Source organism: Ursus maritimus, unplaced genomic scaffold (assembly GCF_017311325.1).
Source record: "Ursus maritimus isolate PB19 unplaced genomic scaffold, ASM1731132v1 scaffold_13, whole genome shotgun sequence".
NCBI lineage: Eukaryota > Metazoa > Chordata > Mammalia > Carnivora > Ursidae > Ursus > Ursus maritimus.
Genome location: NW_024423675.1, coordinates 50,985,809 through 51,005,839, shown reverse-complemented (window position 1 = coordinate 51,005,839; position 20,031 = coordinate 50,985,809).

The following is a 20,031-nucleotide window of genomic DNA, read 5'->3' as shown; positions in this document are numbered from 1 at the left end:
TGTATCTATAACTTGCCAAGGATGTTCCCTCAGGGCGTTGAAATGGCTATTCCCTCTGCCTGTAATGATCTTCCTCCAGATATTCATATGGCCCCTTGCCTCACTTCTTGTGAGCCGCTGCTCCCATGCCAGCTCATCAGTGAGGACATATCAAGCATTCTGCACAAAATTGCACCCTTCCTATCCACCACTGTCATTCTATCCCCCTTATTCATTTTCCCCAAGCTCTTATCACCATCTGACATATATTCATTTTATCTATTTTTTTCTGTCTTCCTTGATAGAAAATAAACTCCCTAAGAGCTGAAATTTTATTTTGTTTGCTGTTATAGCCCAGCACCTGGTAAACAGTAGGAGCTCAATAGCTCCTTATTGGAAAAATGAATGAATAAGATCTTGTCTTACATTTAATAGATGGAGTTGGGATTAGTACTATTCTAAAGACTTCCCATAGAAATTGTTGGGTTTTAAAAAACACATCAAAAGCTTATAATTTATCTCATTGTTCCCTAAAGTAGAATATGGGATACATTTTAGGTATTATGGATTATAGTTTTTGGACTAGTTCCTGCTAATTAAGGCTTTGCCTTATAATCAATCATGGCTTCAGCTTCAATCATAACATTTATAAATGACCCCCTAATCTTTATTTCCACTCTTCAACTCTCCTTCTGGCCCCAAACCCTTGTTTCTAACTTGCCTTTGAGTGTATCCAGCAACACCTCAGTTTGAAGTAAGGCTATTTGAGCTCTTGAATGATCTGACTTTATCATTAACAAGTGGGGTTTCCCTGAACAAAACAATGATTCTCTCAGCTTCCTCATGTGTGAAATAGAAAGCTGGGTTAGCTCAGCCACTCTCAACAACGTATTGGAATATTTTGGTCACTAGAGATAATTGGGATGAGATGAGAATTATGCCTAACCAAAGTCTTTATTTTCCATACTCTAGCTGGACAGCCTAAAATTGCACAAATAGTGCTGGAACAACTGGACATCCACATGCAAAAAAAAAAAAAAAGAAAAGAATCTGGACACAGACCCTATATACTCAACAAAAATTGCTCAAACCGGATCAGGCATAAATGTAAAACTCAGAATTCTAAAACTGCCGGAATATAATCTAGGAGAAATATAGATGAACTTGGGTTTGTTGAGTTTTAGAGACAACACCAAAGGCACAATCCACGAAAGAAAGAATTGATAAATGTGCTTCATTAAAATTAAAATTTTTTGCCTTGTGAAAGACACTATCAAGAGAATGAAAAGACAAGCAACAAACCAGGAGAAATTATTTGTAAAAGACACATCTGATAAAGAACTGTTGCCCAAAATATACAAAGAATTCTTAAAACTCAATAATAACTAAACAAACAACTGATTAAAAAATGAGACTCAATAATAACTAAACAAACAACTGATTAAAAAATGAGACACCTCACTGAAGAAGAAGATATATAGATGGTAAATGAGCATATGAAGATATGCTCCACATCCTATGTCATCAGGGAAATGGAAAATAAAACTACGATGGGATACCATTACACACCCGTTAGAATGGCCCAAATCCAGAACACTGATACCAACTTCGGGTGAAGATGTGGAGGAACAGCAACTCTAATTCATTGTGTGCAGGAATGCAGAATAGCACAGCCCCTTTGGAAGACACCTTGTTGATTTCTTACAAAACTAAACATACTTTTATCATCTGATCTAGCCATCACGCTCTATGGTATTTACCTGAAGGAGTTCAAAACATATGTCCCCACAAAAACCTGCATATAGATATTTATAGCAGCTTTATTCAAAATTGCCAAAACTTGGAAGCAACCAAAGATGTCCTTCAGTATGTGGATGGATAAATAAAACTGCGGTATATCCAGCAGTGAAATATCGTTCGGTGCCAAAAAGAATGAGCTATAAAACTATGCAAACTTAGTAAGTGAAAGAAGTGAATCTGAAAACATTACATATTAATGATCCCAACTATATGATATTCTGGAAAAGGTAAAATTATGGAGACAGTAGAAAGATCACTGGTTACCAGGACTAGGGGGAGGAAGGGATGAATAGGGAGAGCACGAGGATTTTTAGGGCAGTGAAAGTACTCTGTACGAACTATAATGGTGGATGCATGTCATTACAAGTTTGTCCAAACCCATAGAATGTATAACTCCAAGACTGACCCCTCATGTAAACCATGGACCCTGGATGATAATGATGTGTCAGTGTAGGTCCATTGATTGCAACAAGTGTACCACCCTAGTGGGGGACATTGGTATGGGGAAGGCTATACATGCGTGGGGGCAAGGTGTATATGGGAAATCTCTGGACCTTCTGTGTCCTAAAAGTGCTCTAAAAATCGGAAATTTATTTGGAAATAAATAAAAATATTAAATAAATTTAAAAATATAAGTATAGGTAATAGATGATAGCTAGTTGGTAGATAGATGAAAGATAGATAGATAGATAGATAGATAGATAGATAGATAGATAGATAGATATAGATAGATAAATCCTTACATGCTTCAGAGCCCTTACATGCTCAAATGCCCTCCCATTTTTTTATACCCCTCCACAAGCCACTCCTTTCCCAACCCAGGCAAAAATTATAGGTACCTTTTATGCTTTTCCGTGTACTTTAATTTTCCCTTTTATATGGGGCTATATGTTAAAACTCTTTAGCTTCTTCTCCCAAGAAATCATTATTTTTAATCCTCAAGGCAATAGCACCAACTTTTTATACAGTAAAAAATTTAGCACAATTCAATAATATTTATTATGGGTCTCACTGCAGCATTTAACTGTTCACTAATTTAATTCTGGGTTTTTTGAATCTTCAGATGTGTGGTTAGGTAACGAATGACATGTCACTTAACTGGCACCTGCTCTCAAAGGCAGATATGAGGGTCTCTTTCAGTTTCTCCCAGTGGCAAAATTTGGAGATTTTTAACGACTTTCTGTAGTACATCTTTCCCAGATTCCTGTTAAAGAATTTTTCTAAAAATACTCTCCCTACCAGACCATCTTCTCATTTCAAGTCCTTTATTTAAATTTGTTTCAGCTATAAAGCAACTTAATTTTATCATCTACAGATTCTGATTCTAAGAAGAAATCAAGAGGTAACCAAGCAGAGTGTGAATGTCAGTCATAGCTCCCCCCCCTTTTTTAACCCATCGTTGCATCAGACCTAACAGGGGTTAATATCCCGATGAGTCTTATCCTTCGGATAGAAACGTACTGTATCATTGGTTCTCAAACTACAGCACTAAAGCCCACTTTAGAATCCTGGGGTGGGGGGGGCATGTTAAAATACAGATTGCTGGGTCCTGCCACCAGAGCGTCTAATGCAGGAGGTCTGAGTGGAGACTGATTATTTCTAACAAGTTCCAGATAGTGCTGATGCTGCTGGTCCAGAGACCACGCTCAGAATCCCTCGTCTATGGGTGCAGTACCTGCAGAGAAACTCTCTAATGGTGTAGCTCCTTTTTAACTGTGCAGACCATGGGTTGAACAGAAATGTGATGTGTCAACGTTCTAGTATTTTACGATGTTATATGATACTGAAATAGAAAAACAAGCTGTGGGGTGCCTGGGTGGCTCAATCGGTTAGGCGTCCGCCTTCAGCTCACATCATGATCCCGGAGTCCCCAGATCGAGCCCCACGTCAGGCTCCCTGCTCAGCTAGGAGTCTGCTTCTCCCGCTCCCTCTCCCTCTGCCCCTACCCCTGCCCTCTTGGGCTAGCTCTCTCGCTCTCACTCTGTCTCTCAAATAAAGAAATAAAATCCTTTTTAAAAAGGAAAGAAAGAAAAACAAGCTGCACTTGTCTGCCATCCACTTACAAGAATCAACGCGTTGCTCTTTCATCACCACCAAATGAAATAAGTACAACTTATCAGTGTCCGAGAAACCAACTTCAAATAGCGTGTAAAAAGAAGAGTGAGACAACTGTCGTAAATTTCCAGGGCAGATGCGTTTGCAACGTAAGTGAAGGCACCCCCGGAGACCCGGAGTATGATGTGTGTTAGTCTCCTTATGTCAGAGAGCCCTCACACGAATTCTTTCACAGCCCAGGAAAGAGAAGGGTGACTTGAATCTCTAGACATGGTGGAAAGCTAGGAAAAAAGCTGTGCCCTGAGTCAGGAAATGACAGATGTTGGCAAGGATTCAGAGAAAGGGGAACCCTCCTACACTGTTGAGGGAATGCAAGCTGGTGTAGCCACTCTGGAAAACAGTATGGAGGTTCCTCAAAAAATAGAGCTACTCTATGACCCAGCAATTGCCCTACTGGATATTTACCCCAATGAGACAAATGTAGTGATCCGAAGGGGCCTCTGCATCCCAATGTTTATAGCAGCAATGTCCACAGCAGCCAAACTATTGAAAGAGCCTAGATGTCCCTCAGCAGGTGATGGATAAAGAAGAAATGGTATAATATATACAATGGAATATTACTCAGTCATCAAAAAAGAGATCTTGCCATTTGTAACAATGTGGATAGAACTAGAGGGTATTATGCTAAGTGAAATAAGTCAATCAGAGAAAGAATTATCACATGACCTCACTCATATGTGGAATTTAAGAAACAAAACAGAGGATCGTAGGGGGAGGAAGGGAAACATAAAACAAGATGAAACCAGAGAGGGAGACAAACTATAAGAGACTCAATCTCAGGAAACAAACAGGGTTGCTGGAGGGCAGGGGGGTGGAGGGATGGGGTGGCTGGGTGATGGACACTGGGGAGGGTATGTGCTATGGTGAGCCCTGTGAATTGTGTAAGACTGATGAATCGCAGACCTGTACCCTGAAACAAATAATACATTGTATGTTAATTTAAAAAAATAAATAAATGTAAAAAAAAAAAAAAAGCTGTGCCCTGATAATTTTGTATAAAGATTTCTCTTAAGATTAGCACCTAAATAGCACACATTACTAGTAGGTTGTGTTTTGACCAGCAACATCAAATCTCAGGCAGAAATCAGTGAGACCATCATTTGTTCCAAAGATTTGAATCATGTGGAAATCCCAAGCAGTTTTTTTGTCATTGTTGTTGCTTTTATAAAGAATTTCCAGCCTTATTAATATGGATTTATTTCAAATACCAGTCTGGGGGTTTTCCTCCCTGTATGGATGTTCTGGACTGAAGGGCCAATATGCTTCTTCTCTCCTCAGGTGGTACAGGCTATGCCACTTTAACAGGTGGAAACAAGGCAATCTCCGAAAGGTTCAAAACTGTTATGGTCAACTAATTATACATACCGTGAATTTGTAAAACTTCTTTGAAGTCTGTTAATGGCTTGGAAAGCAGATAACAGATACATTTATTGTCTATATATAAATCTAGTCATCATTAATCTTATTGTTTGGAAGTTATGACTAACCTGTGGAAAATAAAGAAAGCAAGGGGAACAGTTTTATCCTCTTTTTGAGTACTTTCGGGTGTTATAATTACCTGGAAGCCCTCTTTTCACATAATTAAGCCACATAAAAAACTCAGTTCTCTGGCTAGGAGTTCACATGCCTTTGAAAGAGTCTGATTATGTAATCATCTCTGCAGCTCTTTGGAAATACCAGACTTGTCCAAGAACGACACTATATACCAACAATTGCTTTTAAAACACTGTCTGGAGGAAAAGATCGATTTTCTAGTTGTTTCATCACATTTAACATAAAATAATCATGTAACCAGTAGAAAACGTATGAAACAGGTAGTACGAAGATACTTGAATTGAATTCCCCCTTTCAGAGTGATACTTATGATTGTATCCAGGGCCCACCAGGTTAATCCAGATAATGGTCCCTTGTCATGCTGTTTTACTCGATCACTTTTATAAAGACCTGTATCTCCATAAGGTACTGTTCCAGATCCCAGGGACAGGAGTGCTCTCTTCGGGAGCCCTTGGGCAGCCTGTGACTGTTTCTGAAAGAAGGACACCTTCAGATTCTCCCTGGGTGAATGCAAGTTGCCTTCCCAGGAACCTCCAGTTAGTAATGTTTCATGAGCAAAGTGTTTAGTGCACTTGTTCATTTTGAGATCAGGGAGAAAGAGGGGAAAATGGAAGCTAAGAATGCTGGCACTGTTAAAAACCGGCACAGAACATTTCTGCAGGGACCTCCATTTTAAGTGTTAGCTTCCTACTCCAAAGTTCTGGATTTCATATTTTGGAACTGAAATAAGCTGAAGGTAAAAAAGTAGGACACAGACCTAGCCAATAAGTGTTGGCAATCGTTAAGTGTTTTGACAAATCTTTACATTCGCTGTGAGATTTTGTGTTCCAGAAATCCTGCTCTGCTCCGCTCACCTCAGCCAGCACAGGCAAAGGCCAGGAGAGGCGGCGAGCAATCGTGTCTTAGGCGGCAAGCAGCTGTGTCTTGGACCAGCTGATGTTTCTGTGGCAAAAGCATTTTTGACCTCTGAACCCCTACTGGCAAAGGGCCCAGAAAGGAAAAGCCAACTCTTAAGAGTCACCTTTAATGCCTCTTCCCTGGAATCGGAAACCACCATGTCCCCATTTGCCCAGCACGTGAGCGCTCTACCTTTGACTCTGAACGCCACCTAAGGTGAACCCTCTGGCCACTTTCAAAATGAGGTCAGAGGTTGCTGGCTCCTGCACTGCCAATAATGTCTGCTAAGAACAACAATACCTCCTATTAGTCTGGTATTTTACCATCAAGAGCACTTTGGTGCAGATTCTCTTTCCCAGATACTAGGAACACAAAAGGAGATAAGAGAACATTTTCAGCTCTTAGGTATTGTTTCAACGCAGGTAATTATAATTCATTGAATTCCAAAAACTCCAGGAGGAACATGAAGGAGGTATTATTATGCTCATTCTCCAAATAAGGAAGTTGAGTGTTAAAAAGCTAATTTCAAAAAAAAAAAACTGTGACTTTGGTACAGATTTAAAAAATGGACATGCATTCAATATTTTGTTAAACTCATTTGGTGAGAGAATGAGGCAGTCGGTACAGCTGGTTCAAAGAAGAAGTCGAGGGGCGCCTGGGGGGCTCAGTCGGTTAAGCAGCTGCCTTCGACTCAGGTCATGATCGCAGGGTCCTCAGATCGAGCCCCGCATCGGGCCCTCTGCTCAGCGGGAAGCCTGCTTCTCCCTCTCCCTCTGCCGCTCCCCCTGCTTGTGCTCTCTCTCTCTGTCAAATGAATAAATAAAATCTTAAAAAAAAAGAAGTCAAGAAGCACACGTTTTATGGAATAAAGGAAGCGTAAAGCGAATTGCAAATGGAAGCAAAATTGTTGTCCACCCCACTAGAAGCAGAGGGAGACAGAGGTCAATAAAACTCACACCCGGCAGGACAGAATTTGTACGCCTCTTCCTGACCATGTACAGAATTATAAAACGACTCCCATGGACTCAAAATCAAGGAACTTGAAGAAGGACACGTAGACAATACGCAGGCTTTCCCGATTAGAACGTGGATGCAAATCTTAGACTCTCTGGCACTGAACACAGTTTGTTCCACCCACGGCATGGTCCCAGCTTCTGGGAAAGGTACTCTTTTGTCTCCTTCATCAGGCAAAATAAAGATGCCTCCAAAATTTGCAAATGAGAGCATAAAGGTCAACTGGGGAGAGACTCCTGCTATCCACAGTCAGCCCTGCTTTGTCTGGAAATCCTACTGAAACAGCCAGTAGACCAAGATGCAGTGGAACCCAGCTCTTGGGGGGCCACCCAAACCTCTCCTCCGGCCAGGACACAACTCCTGAAACGGGGCCAGCTTTGGAATTTGCTCAAACGAGTACTAACGTCTCACTGCAGTTGGAATAGCAACTTGAATTGGAATGAAAAGTAACCGTCTCCTTCCTTTTAAATTCAGGTAGAAAATGTCTAAGAGGGGTCAAAAGTGCCAATATGTTGAACTCAGACAGGTGCTTAAGTCAGGGACCTGGCTTGGTCACAGCTATAGGGAAGATAATCTTCAGCCCAGAATAATAAAACCATAGCAGCTTATGGAAATGTGACAGCTTACAGTTCTGACAGTTCCATACTAGAAATAAATAGAAAAGCACCACAGTCTCAAATTATGTGTTTGTATTTTAAATTTTTATTTGGTGCTTTAGATTTATTGAGCTAAAAAAAAGATAGTAGCATTAATGACTTTGCCTACCACCAATGACCTAAAAAAAAAAAAAAAAAAAGTGGCAACTGAAAAAGAAACAAATAATCATTTCAGTGTAGACTGTCCCAGAAATCTAGGACATCACCAAACCTTGTGGTCCCTTTGGGCTTTTCACTTGGAAAGAAGGCTGTGCTTTTTTTTTTTTTTTCTTGCCTTTATGCTTGAAACCTTTAAAAATCTTGTTCATAAGCTAAGTGACTTAGAAAAAAAAAACTAAAAAACCAAAATAAAACAACAACAACAAAATCTTAACACCAGTTAGCAAAACACTGCTTCTTTACAAGAAGCATTATCCTTTGCTGTTGTTTTCAGTTTTACTTTTCCTCTTCTTTTTTTTTTTTTAAGATTTTATTCATTTATTCAGCAGAGATAGAGACAGCCAGCGAGAGAGGGAACACAAGCAGGGGGAGTGGGAGAGGAAGAAGCAGGCTCATAGCGGAGGAGCCTGATGTGGGGCTCGATCCCATAACGCCGGGATCACGCCCTGAGCTGAAGGCAGACGCTTAACCGCTGTACCACCCAGGCGCCCCTACTTTTCCTCTTCTTATCATTGTTTAAAAATTTTTTTTAATTATTTTTTTCAAGGATCTTTATCAGCTTAAAGATGTTTGGCATGAGTAAAATAGTAGGGCTATTCAGTAATAAATGTCCTTAAGGAATAATGTGAAGACCCCCAAATTCAAGTCCAAAACAAAGAAAGGTGTTTCCTGATTCTCTTCCAAGAAGAGAATCAGGAAACAAGGAGATGAGACCATCAGTGATAGCCCTGCGGGACTTGTCTGAAATTAAAGTCACACAACAAGGAGAGGAGAAGTGATCTAATTTGTCAACAGGATGAGAGAATAAACCACTGACATGAAGAAATGCTTTAAAGGTTTATGGAGGGGCGCCTGGGCGGCACAGTCGTTAAGTGTCTGCCTTCGGCTCAGGGCGTGATCCCGGCGTTCTGGGATCGAGCCCCACACCAGGCTCCTCCGCTAGGAGCCTGCTTCTTCCTCTCCCACACCCCCTGCTTGTGTTCCCTCTCCTGTCTCTCTCTGTCAAATAAATAAATAAAATCTTAAAAAAATAAATAAATAAAAATAAATAAAGGTTCATGGAACCGCTGCCAGACACTTACGATTCAAGTTTCTCACATGGATAAAAATAGGTAAAAAAAGATGATCACAAAAGATATTAACACATCCTGTTCAGCAGTAATTTCCCAATGATACATCACGAATAATTGCAATTCTTCAATACCTTGTATCGTCCCGGGTGTAGGTCCTGACTCCCGACAGCCAGACACTTAAAGAGTCACTAGAGGCAAGAGGAGGCAGGAGCCAGGAGATGCTGCTTGTCAAAGGTACCTTTTGAAAAATACTTGGGTCATGTCCCTTCCCTTCTTAAAAACTTTTACTGGCTCCTTGTTGACATTGGAAGTGTCCCAAACTCTGAGACGGGGTACAGTCTGTCCTCTATTAGCTGGCCCGCCCTCCATGTCCAGTCCCATCTCAGCCACTTCTATGAACTGAATTGCGTCCCCCCAAATTCATATTGAGCTCTATCCCCTACAGTGATGGTATTTGGAAATGGAACCTTTGACACATAATTAGAGTTACAAGAGGTCATGAGGTTGGGGCCCTTGTGATGGGATTAATATCCTTACAAGAAGAGACACCAGAGACCTTGCTCCCCCTGTTACCCTAAGCATGCACCTAGGAAAAGCCATGTGAGGACAGAGTGACAAGGCTGCTATCTGCAAGCCAGAAACAGAGCCTTGACCAGAAAATGAACCAGCTGGCACCTTGATCTTGGACTTTCCAGCCTCCGGAACTGTGAGAAATAAATTTCTGTTATTTAAACCTCCAATCTATAGTGCTTTGTTAAGGCACCTGAAGCAGACTAAAATAGCCACTGTTTCCAAACAACACTCTAATCCCACTAAGCTTCCATCCCCTCAACACCTGAGTGCCTTTGCATAGGCTGCTTCTCTACCCAGAATGCTCTCCTTTCCCTTCCCTGTGTTTTTAACACCAGGGACTATTGGAAAACAGCGACCTGCTACTGTCAGCTTCTTCCTTCAAATATTCTGTTGCTTAAAATACTTGTTTCTTATTGAAGGAGCTATACAACTCAAACTTGGGAGATACTTACATTTATCCATGCATTTCTTTGGAAACTTGGTCTTACCAATGTCTACTTTTTTATGGCTAGTCTTGGTTGCATTAAACACATTATTCTGAAGACTTCTTGGTTAACTTTAATCAAAGCTGCATTTTTTCTTATTTTCAAGTCCCAACACAAGTAGCACTTCATCTGGAAAACTTCACTTCTGTCCCTGTTCCTCCATAGCTCTTCTTTCATACTTTAGTTATGGTGCTTAGACCACGGCATTATATTAGATGTGTTTGTGTATCTGCCTGATTCAGGCTAGGTGTGCCTGCTGTATGCACCTGTGTCCTCAGCACTAAAACAGAGTCAGACACGTGCTTGTCATGCAACACCTGCTATTCTCAGGGTCAAGTGCCAGTTTAATGAGATTTAACCCTACATACAGCTTGTCTCATTCACCCAACCAAAATTAACTGAACATCTACTATGTGCCAGGTCCTTATAACATGCCAGGCACAGGGAATGCAGAGATTAATAAAACATGCTTCCTGCCTCGGGCTATAACCCAGAAAAAAATGAATAATCTTACACCCTGGTTGCATATGAGAGAGCGTTTCCTAAGACATTCATGTAAATAGCTTGATGGAAAAAACAGGAAAATAAAAGCAAAATATTCTTTACTTCTTCATTACTCTTACACAGACATGAAAATACTGTTTCACAGAGAAATGCAGTGCCTCATACATTCGGAACCCAGGGTTTGAGACCTGAAACACAAAAGCAATTGTTCAACATCCTCTATGTGACTGGTAAACTGTGTGCTAGGGGCTGGGAATACAGAATACTCGTCCTCCAGTACACTTTTCATTCATCAGTGATGAACGCCTGTTCCAAAATAATTTTAAAAGCGTAGGGGGTTATATTAACATACAATTTAAATTTAGGTAATAAGAAGGCTAAATTTTGTTTAAAGATTAACAATTGTTAGGGGCGCCTGGGTGGCTCAGTCGGTTGAGTGGCCAACTCTTGGTTTCGGCTCAGGTCATGATCTCGGGGTTGTGAGATCGAGCCCCTGTCAGGCTCCATGCTCTGTGTAGAGTCCGTCTGGGACTCTCTCTCCCTCTCCCTTGGCTTCTCCCCCTCCTACCTTCCCTGTGTGGTCTCTTTCTCTCTCAAGTAAATAAAGCTTAAAAAAAAAAAAAGATTAACAATCATTAAACAAAAATCTACCTTCGATACTGTTAATTATCTTCAATGTATACTCATTTCTGCCACTCAGGAAGAACAGAATTCAACTTAAAATTTCTCCTCCTCCTGCCTTTCCAATGCCTGTTGCCGCTCTTTCCCATGATGGTATTCACAGCCAGCAAAGCGGCTTGGCCATTGGCACCCGAGCTTCCACAGTGTTTTATGCTGGCTGGAATCAGAATCATCAGGTGGAAGCAATTCTGTAAATGTACATTATCATACTCTCCTTCTCACTGCAATCCTGCTTCTGCTTAGTCTGAGACCTTTACTATGGTTGACCTTTGGTTTCTTTGTTTCTTTTTTTGTATTGCAAATGTCTTGTATTATTTGAAACAAAAGGCACCGCAACGTTGCCTCTTGGAACACAGACAATTTTGTTTCTAGATTGCTTTTACCATTTCCAGGCATTGATTTGACTACATGGATCAGTTATTCTGAACATAGTAATGATACATACTTTAAAATCTAAGTGGACCCTATGTTCATAGCAAAGAGTATTCCATAAAAAAAGCACATTACATTACAATGTTGAAAATTTATTCTGATTTTCCCATAGACATAATTTTGTCATAGAGTCCCTAGCTAAAGCCCCATGCCCAAATCCTATAAATGATGCCACACATCATATTAAACAAACATGAGTTGTATATCTATCGTTTGAACAGCGTAATACTTTCTAAAGTGTACATAGATCAAGTAGGAAAATGCAATCACTAACCATCAAAAGAAAGCTGTATTTAACATGACAGGCTAATTAGACGAGACCACATTGTTAGTTTTTGGCTGAACTCAAAGTTGGGATTCATTTCTTCAAAAGTGGTTGGACTTACACTTCCTGTATGTCTGACCTTCCACAAGTACGTATGCATACAAGACCCACCCAGGCAAAGTTCCGTGTTGCTCTTCATGCTTCTGAAGATGCTCACGTTGTATTTCTCAGACGACCAAGAACATGGGGCCCACGATAATCTCAAGCGCATTGATTAGGATCGGATTTGCTTGCTGTTATGCTATGAATTACATAGAAATATAGGCAAATGAGGAGAACAACGTCAGGGCCAACCACAAGTAAGTCCATTTCTGTGGGTGCCTCATGAAGGATCCAAACCCCGCGGTATCGCAGTCTCTGTGATGGTTGTAGGTGGGCTGGGTCACAATGTCATCCAGAACTAGTATTTTGAATCTTTAGACTGTCTCTTAGAATATACGCTTTCCATTTACCCAAACAAAAATTGGAAGGGGAAAAACGTATTCTGGAATTACTCCTTTCATGGAAGGATTTATGATCTGTTTAAGCTTAGTCTGATCATAAGAATAATCTTAAATTCATCTCTGATGCAGAATGCTCTTGATTGGGGCGACTGGGTGGCTCAGTTTTTAAGCGTCTGCCTTCGGCTCAGGGCGTGATCCTGGCGTTCTGGGATCGAGCCCCACATCGGGCTGCTCCGCTGGGAGCCTGCTTCTTCCTCTCCCACTCCCCCTGCTTGTGTTCCCTCTCTCACTGGCTGTCTCTCTCTCTGTCAAATGAATAAATAAAATCTTTAAAAAAAAAAAAAAGAGTGCTCTTGATTCTTTTGCTTACTGTAGAAACAACTGGAACATTCCACTATTCAAAACGTGACTTTGTAGCATAACTAAAACGCAATTAAATCAGACCATCCTGTGAAAATTTAGGTTATATTTGGTGATAAAGCATAATGCTTTGAACACATTACAAAACTTTTTTAGTTAAATGAGATTCTCTTCACTTATTTTTAAAAAATCAGCAATTGATCTAAACTCGTTGAAACTCCTCTTTTGAAAGCGCCTTTAGAGATTTGCTTTTAAGCCACCACAAACACCGACTTCACAGCTTCGTAGCCATTTCTTAGTATTTTATGACAAAGATTAAACACAGAGTTACTCATATTGATCACATATTAGCCCCAAAGTACTCTTAGTTTATTTTTTAAAGTAAGATCCTTCTTCAAAGAACAAATATAAATCACACGTATTCTTGCTGCTCCTGAGAAGCTGTAAATACTGTCAGGTCACATAGTCTTGGGAATGATGAGCTAGAAGCAGGTACCTGGATGACATAATGTCCCATAAGTTAACTGCATCAAGTGGTGAAAGACCAAAAACCAAAGTGAGGGGCTGGGGCAAGATCTCAGGACATCCGGATGCTAAGCCTGCCTCCACCATCTTGGAGAAGCCCATTGACCTCTCTGGGCCTCAGATTTTTCACCTGTATTGTAAGAAAGCAGGCCCCAAGGATGTCCAAGCTCTCCTCTTACATTAGCAAGAGTCACTTTCCTCTTCCACTGTATAAGAAAAGGTAAAAATAAGTATTTCCAAGGTATAAAGTTGGAGCATAAAGAAAAACCTAATCATTTTTTTCTTCCATATTCATACAGAAGGTTGATTTAGAGAAAATTAACAGTCAGGTGCAACCAAAAATGTGCTTAACTAGGTATAAGGCCTGCAAGTATGGTTGGGGTCCCAGGAGGAAAAGGACAAACAAAAAGTGGAATTCTTTGGACCATTTTCAATCTTAGATTTGCTCTTTAACACTTCAGGTGCAACTAACAGATAGTGTAGTATCAGTTTCAGAGGTTGAGCTCAGTGATTCAGCAGTCTTACATAACACCCAGTGCTCATTACATCATGTGATCACCTGGTTACCCCATCCCCTCACCCTCCCCTCCAGCAACCCTCAGTTTGTTTCCTATGATTATGAGTCTCTTATATTATGTCTCCCTCTCTGATTTCATCTTGTTTTATTTTTCCCTTCCTTCCCCTATGATCCTCTTTTTTGTTTCTTAAATTCCACATATGAGTGAGATCATGTGATAATTCTTTCTCTGACTGACTTATTTTGCTTAGTATAATACCCTCTAGTTCCATCCACGTCGTTGCAAATGGCAAGATTTTGTTTTTTGATGGCTGAGTAATATTCCATTGTGTGTGTGTGTGTGTGTGTGTGTGTATATATATATATCACATCTTCTTTATCCATTCATCTTTTGATGGACATCTGGTCTCTTTCCATAGTTTGGCTATTGTTGGTTTATTGCCATAAACATTGAGGTGCAGGTGCCCCTTCAGATCACTACGTTTGTATCTTTAGGGTAAATACCTAATAGTATTTAGATACCCAATTGCTGGGTCATAGGGTAGCTCTATTTTTAGTTTTTTGAGGAAGCACTTTACTGTTTTCCACAGTGGCTGTACCAGCTTGCATTCGCACCAACAGCGTAAGAGGGTTCTCTTTTCTCCGCATCCTCATCAACATCTGTCATTTCCTGACTTGTTCATTTTAGCCATTTCACAGGTGTGAGGTGATATCTCATTGTGGTTTTGATTTGTATTTCCCTAATGCTGAGTGATGTTGAGCATTCTTTCATGTGTCTGTTGGCCCCCCAACACACTTTCATGCACATGCTGATCAAATAAATTTAGCCCATTTGACTAAATAAAATTATCATCCAAGACATATGTCCACATATAAAGTGGACATTTTCGGTGTTCAAGACCCTATACAAAAGTGTTCCCTTTCTAACCTAGAAAGACACGTTCCTAACAAAGTATATATGGCATCTATTCAGTTACATTCCTTATGTTCAAGAAAATTGTTCATCTGGGTTCAGATCATTACACAAGAAAGAGTTGAGGTTATAGAACATCATTTATGAAAAACTCAACATTTAACTTTTCAGACCATATTCTTTCATTTCTTTTAGTCAAATTTCAGTCCTATAATTATCCAATTTGAAAATTGTTGAGGCATCCTTCGCACATTACCAGTCTGATATTTGCAAGCGCTACTAGTGAGGATGACAAATACAAACCCAGTCAAGTACCGTTGCAGAAATTCTCTGCCTTTAGTGCCCACGGTTCTTGGTCACGCGGCTTCGAAGAATGAAGAGGGAGGACCAGACAAAAAGTGGTGGGCAGCAAAGCAAGGTTTATGGAGCAACAGTGCAAAGCTCCCAGAGAGGGAGGGGACCCAAGAGGGTTGCCCCCGGAGTGTCTAAGTTTAGGACTTTTTATGAGCTCTCTTGCAGGACTATCGTAAGCAATCAGGGTGTGCTGAGTCGTGCCCATCAGGGCTCTGGTCATGTATCTGTCTACCTATTAGGTTAATGTCATCCAGACGATGACCTTTTTTGCTGACATCTAGGGGCTTATGTCTTAACTGCCCCTTGACTGTGATAGTGACAAATGCTTTGTGGTTAATTGTCTTATTTTAAGATATTTTGCAGATGTCGTTTCTGCAAAGGCTGCAAAGCAGAATGCTAGCGCGCTCCTGTCTAAGCTGCAAAACAGGATGTCAGTGCTGTTTTATCTTAGCTGTCCGGACTCCATATCTTCTTGTTAGGGACCCCGGCCCTGACTACCGAACTGTCCAACTCACTCCTAACAGTACCACATGATAAAAGAAGCTCTGTAATCGAATACCTAAATCCAGTTTGGGGAGATTAAGAGAGTAAGTTACATTTGTTGGGAGATTTTTGATTACTGCTTCAATTTCCTTGCTGGTTATGGGTCTGCTCAGGTTTTCTACTGCTTTCTAGTTCAGTTTTGGTAGTTTATATGTCTCTTCCAGATTGCATCCATTTCTTCCGGATTGTCTAATTTGTTGGCATATAGTTGCTCATAACATGTTCTTATAATTGTTTGTGTTTCTTTGGTGTTGGTTGTGATCTCTCCTCTTTCATTCATGATTTTATTTATTTGGGTCCTTTCTCTTTTCTTTTTGATAAGTCTGGCCAGGGGTTTATCAACCTTATTAATTCTTTCAAAGAACAAGCTCCTAGTTTTGTTGATCTTTCCTACTGTTCTTTGGGTTTCTATTTCATTCATTTCTGCTCTGATTCTTTGTTATTTCTCTTCTCCTGCTGGGTGTAGGCTTTATTTGCTGCTCTTTCTCCAGCTCCTTTAGGTGTAAGGTTAGGTCGTATATTTGATACCTTTCTTATTTCTTAAGAAAGGCTTATATTGCTATATACTTCCCTCTTAAGACCGTCTTTGCTGCATGCCAAAGATTCTGAGAAGTTGTGTTTTCACTTTCATTGGTTACCATTAATTTTTTAATTCTTTAATTTCCTGGTTGACCCATTCAATCTTTAGTAGGATGCTCTTTAGCCTCCATGTATTTGAGTTATTTCCAACTTTCCTCTTGTGATTGAGTTTGAGTTTCAAAGCATTGTGGTCTGAAAATATGCAGGCAGTGATCCCAATCTTTTGGTACTGGTCGAGATCTGATTTGTGACCCAGGATGTGATCTATTCTGGAGAATGCTCCATGTGCACTGGAGAAGAATGTGTATTCTGTAGCTTTGGGATGGAATGTTCATTTCTGGGGCACCAGGCTGGCTCAGTCACTGGAACCTGTGACTCTTGATCTCAGGGTTGTGAGTTTCAGTCCCATGAGCCCCAATAGGAGATTATTTAAAAAAATAAAATCTTAGGGTCACCCAGGTGGCTTAGTCTGTTAAGTGTCCAACTCTTGATTTCACTCAGATCATGATCTCAGGGTCATGAGATCGAGCCCCTTTTATGTCGGGCTCCAAGCTCAAGGGGGAGTCTGATTAAGGTTCTCTCCCTCTCCCTTTGCCCCTCCCCACCCCCGCTCATGCTCTATAAATAAATAAATAAATAAATAAATAAATAAATAAAATCTTTTTTAAAAAAGAAAGTGAATTGTCATTTCTATAAAAAAGAAATTAAGGTTCAGAGTAAAGTGATTTACTGGCATTTTTTAAATAAATGTGCTCTATATTCATTCATGAGACTATCTTCTTGATGCTAAAATATTAGGTGATTGGGGGAGGAATGTTAATAACATGTGTTCTTTTGCTTTTCATTCCTAAATCACAGATTCCACACCCTTCTGCATAACCCATTAGGAGATCCATCCATGACTCTTGCAGGATTTAAACCTTAGACTGATTCCCTGAGGGGTCGTTGGCAGAAAGAAAAAGTGACTCACTGGACAGAATTAGGATCCTTGGATTCTTACTTCTATTTTTAAAGGGATTAGGTCTGGAAAATTCAAGTTATAATGGCAAAACTACATGGGGAAGTTAGCTGAGAAAGAATGACGAACCTAATTTTCCCAGGAGTGCAAGTTGCACAGTCACAACTACTTGGCAAGGTTAGGGACAAAGCTTGTAGAACAGCTGAGTAATGTGGTGACTTGGCTGTCCTCTCTATGAGTGACTAGCCACCAGGTGTGACATACGCTTAGCTAAATCCAGACAAAAAAGGCTTTTAAGTAATGTAAAATTAACATGGACTCTGGTCTTTGCATTTATTGCTCCTTTATTCAAGGGTCCTTGAGCAAAATAAGGCCTAAGACATGGTAAGTTAGTACCAGGCAACGGCAGGATTCCTGTTGTTTGATCAAGTATAATCCGTTGGCTTTGTGTTCTCAATTCTTTCTAGGTGCTCTCGAGTTGGGAAGGATAAAACACTATTGGAAATAATGAATGAAAAAGAATCTAGAAAATAAATCCAAATATCCAGGTTCATTGAGATTTTTTATAGTGATCTCTACTCCATATTATAGTCTAAATATTCCACAGCTCTGCTATTAGCAAACTGGTAAGCTTCCCATCCAGGAAAGTGTTGGAGTTGGAGATGTAAAAAGGAATAAAAATCATATTCTGTCTTAGAACGATTATGACTGTGTGACACTGCATTTGAATTAAAAAGCAATGGGCGTGTTGGAACTTTTTCAAAGGTATGCTAGAAATCGATTTTAAACCGTATTAAGGCAAAAAAAAAAAGAAGAAAATTTATTTATTGTCTTAAATAACTGGACAGATCATTGCATGATAGCTGTGAATAGCATCAGGAGACCACATCAGCAGGCTCTTTTCTCTCTTTCCTCCATCTCTGGCTGTTCTTTCCTCTGTTGTCCTTGTTCTCAGTCAAGGCTCTTTCTAAGTGCTGGCAAAGACGGCACCTGGCCATTCGAGGCTCCATTATTCCCATGGCTGCAGATTCCAGGGAAAGGGAGTACCTCTCTGCTTGACAGTTAGAAATGCAATCAATAACATAGCTTGAATTACCCATCATCCTGACAGTCGGGGACTGACTAAATTAACAGGCTAGTGTCTATTTCTGACACTTATACATTGTGCTGTATGACCAAAACCCACTAGATTGTTGCTGAAAATTCTTAGGATCATTTAAAACTTTTTTTTACGAAAAGTACTTTCAACAAAATATCGACAAACATACACAATTTAAGAGGAAAACCCTCTAATTTATTACCGTTAGATAGACGTTTACTCAATCTACTGTTCTTGTAGCCAACTTCGAGTGTGGAAGCAGGAAGGACACAGGGGTTCGGGGGGTGGAGAAAGGGCCATAAAGACAGAGAACAGCCATTTTTTTGGGGTTCGGTGTGAGAGGGGGTGCAAAGAGAAAGAAAGAAAAGATGGAAGTAACAAAGAAAAGAGAAAGAAGGGAATTTGTAAAAGCTGGCACAGTATCAACCCATAAACAAAATGCCTTCCAGAACAGATTGTATAAAAAGCATTTCACAAGTTAAACAATCCTCTGTCAAGGTTGTGAAAGAGACCAGAGACTCAGAAAGGAAGCCATCTCTCTCCTTTCTGTATTGGTTCAAGCAGAAATCCCCAGGATCTTTGTTTGTTTTGTTTTCACTCCAAATAGTATGAAAATTGATAGTCCTTTAAATTAACTAAGTCCATTTGAAAATACGTTTTTATATTTACAGTGAACAACGAAAATATACTTTTGTGATTTTAAACGTCTTTGTTGGTAGAATGAAGAGACGATCTTTTTCCTTCTAAACAGCATCATAACATATTCTTCAAATACATGGAAGGTATTGTGGAAAATTATTTTCTAAAGATGCTTATAGATTTTAGCTGTTGATACCTGGCATCACTCCTTGAGGCTATTCTGATTTCACTGACCAAATAAGATAAAATATCAAACCTTCTTCAGGTTTGACTGAGACTATCGTTAGTCTCAGTCAGTAACGGGAAATATAATCTCTCTAAAGGTCTGCTATGTTTCCAGCACTAGAAATGGCCTTCCAGCTCCCACTTATTATATATTGACACTGTATTGGGGCTTTACATGTGTTTTCTCTAACAGCATTATGAGGTAGATGTTAGATCTTCCCCAAGTTACCTAAGAGGGACTGAGAGAGACTGGGAAACAGGGCCAAGTTGTAAAGCTAAGACTTGGAGCCAGGTCTGCCTGATCTAAAGTCCATCTTCTTTCCACTTTACCCACCCCAGCATGTACAATTCTGATGATTTGATATAGAAATAGAAGGAGAATGATCTGGAAAAGGCTAGTTATTATGTCCCTACATCTCTAGTAACCATTGTCTCAGTCCACATTTTGACACAATCAGGAGAGCAAGCAATTTGAGTTTGCTGACAAATGCCTGCAATACTGGTATCTTGCAGAAGAAAATTCAAATGTTTTCTACACCAGATCTAGAAGAGGCATTGCTGTATTTCCTTTAAATAAAAATGAAAGAAAGAAAGAAAGAAAGAAAGAAAGAAAGAAAGAAAGAAAGAAA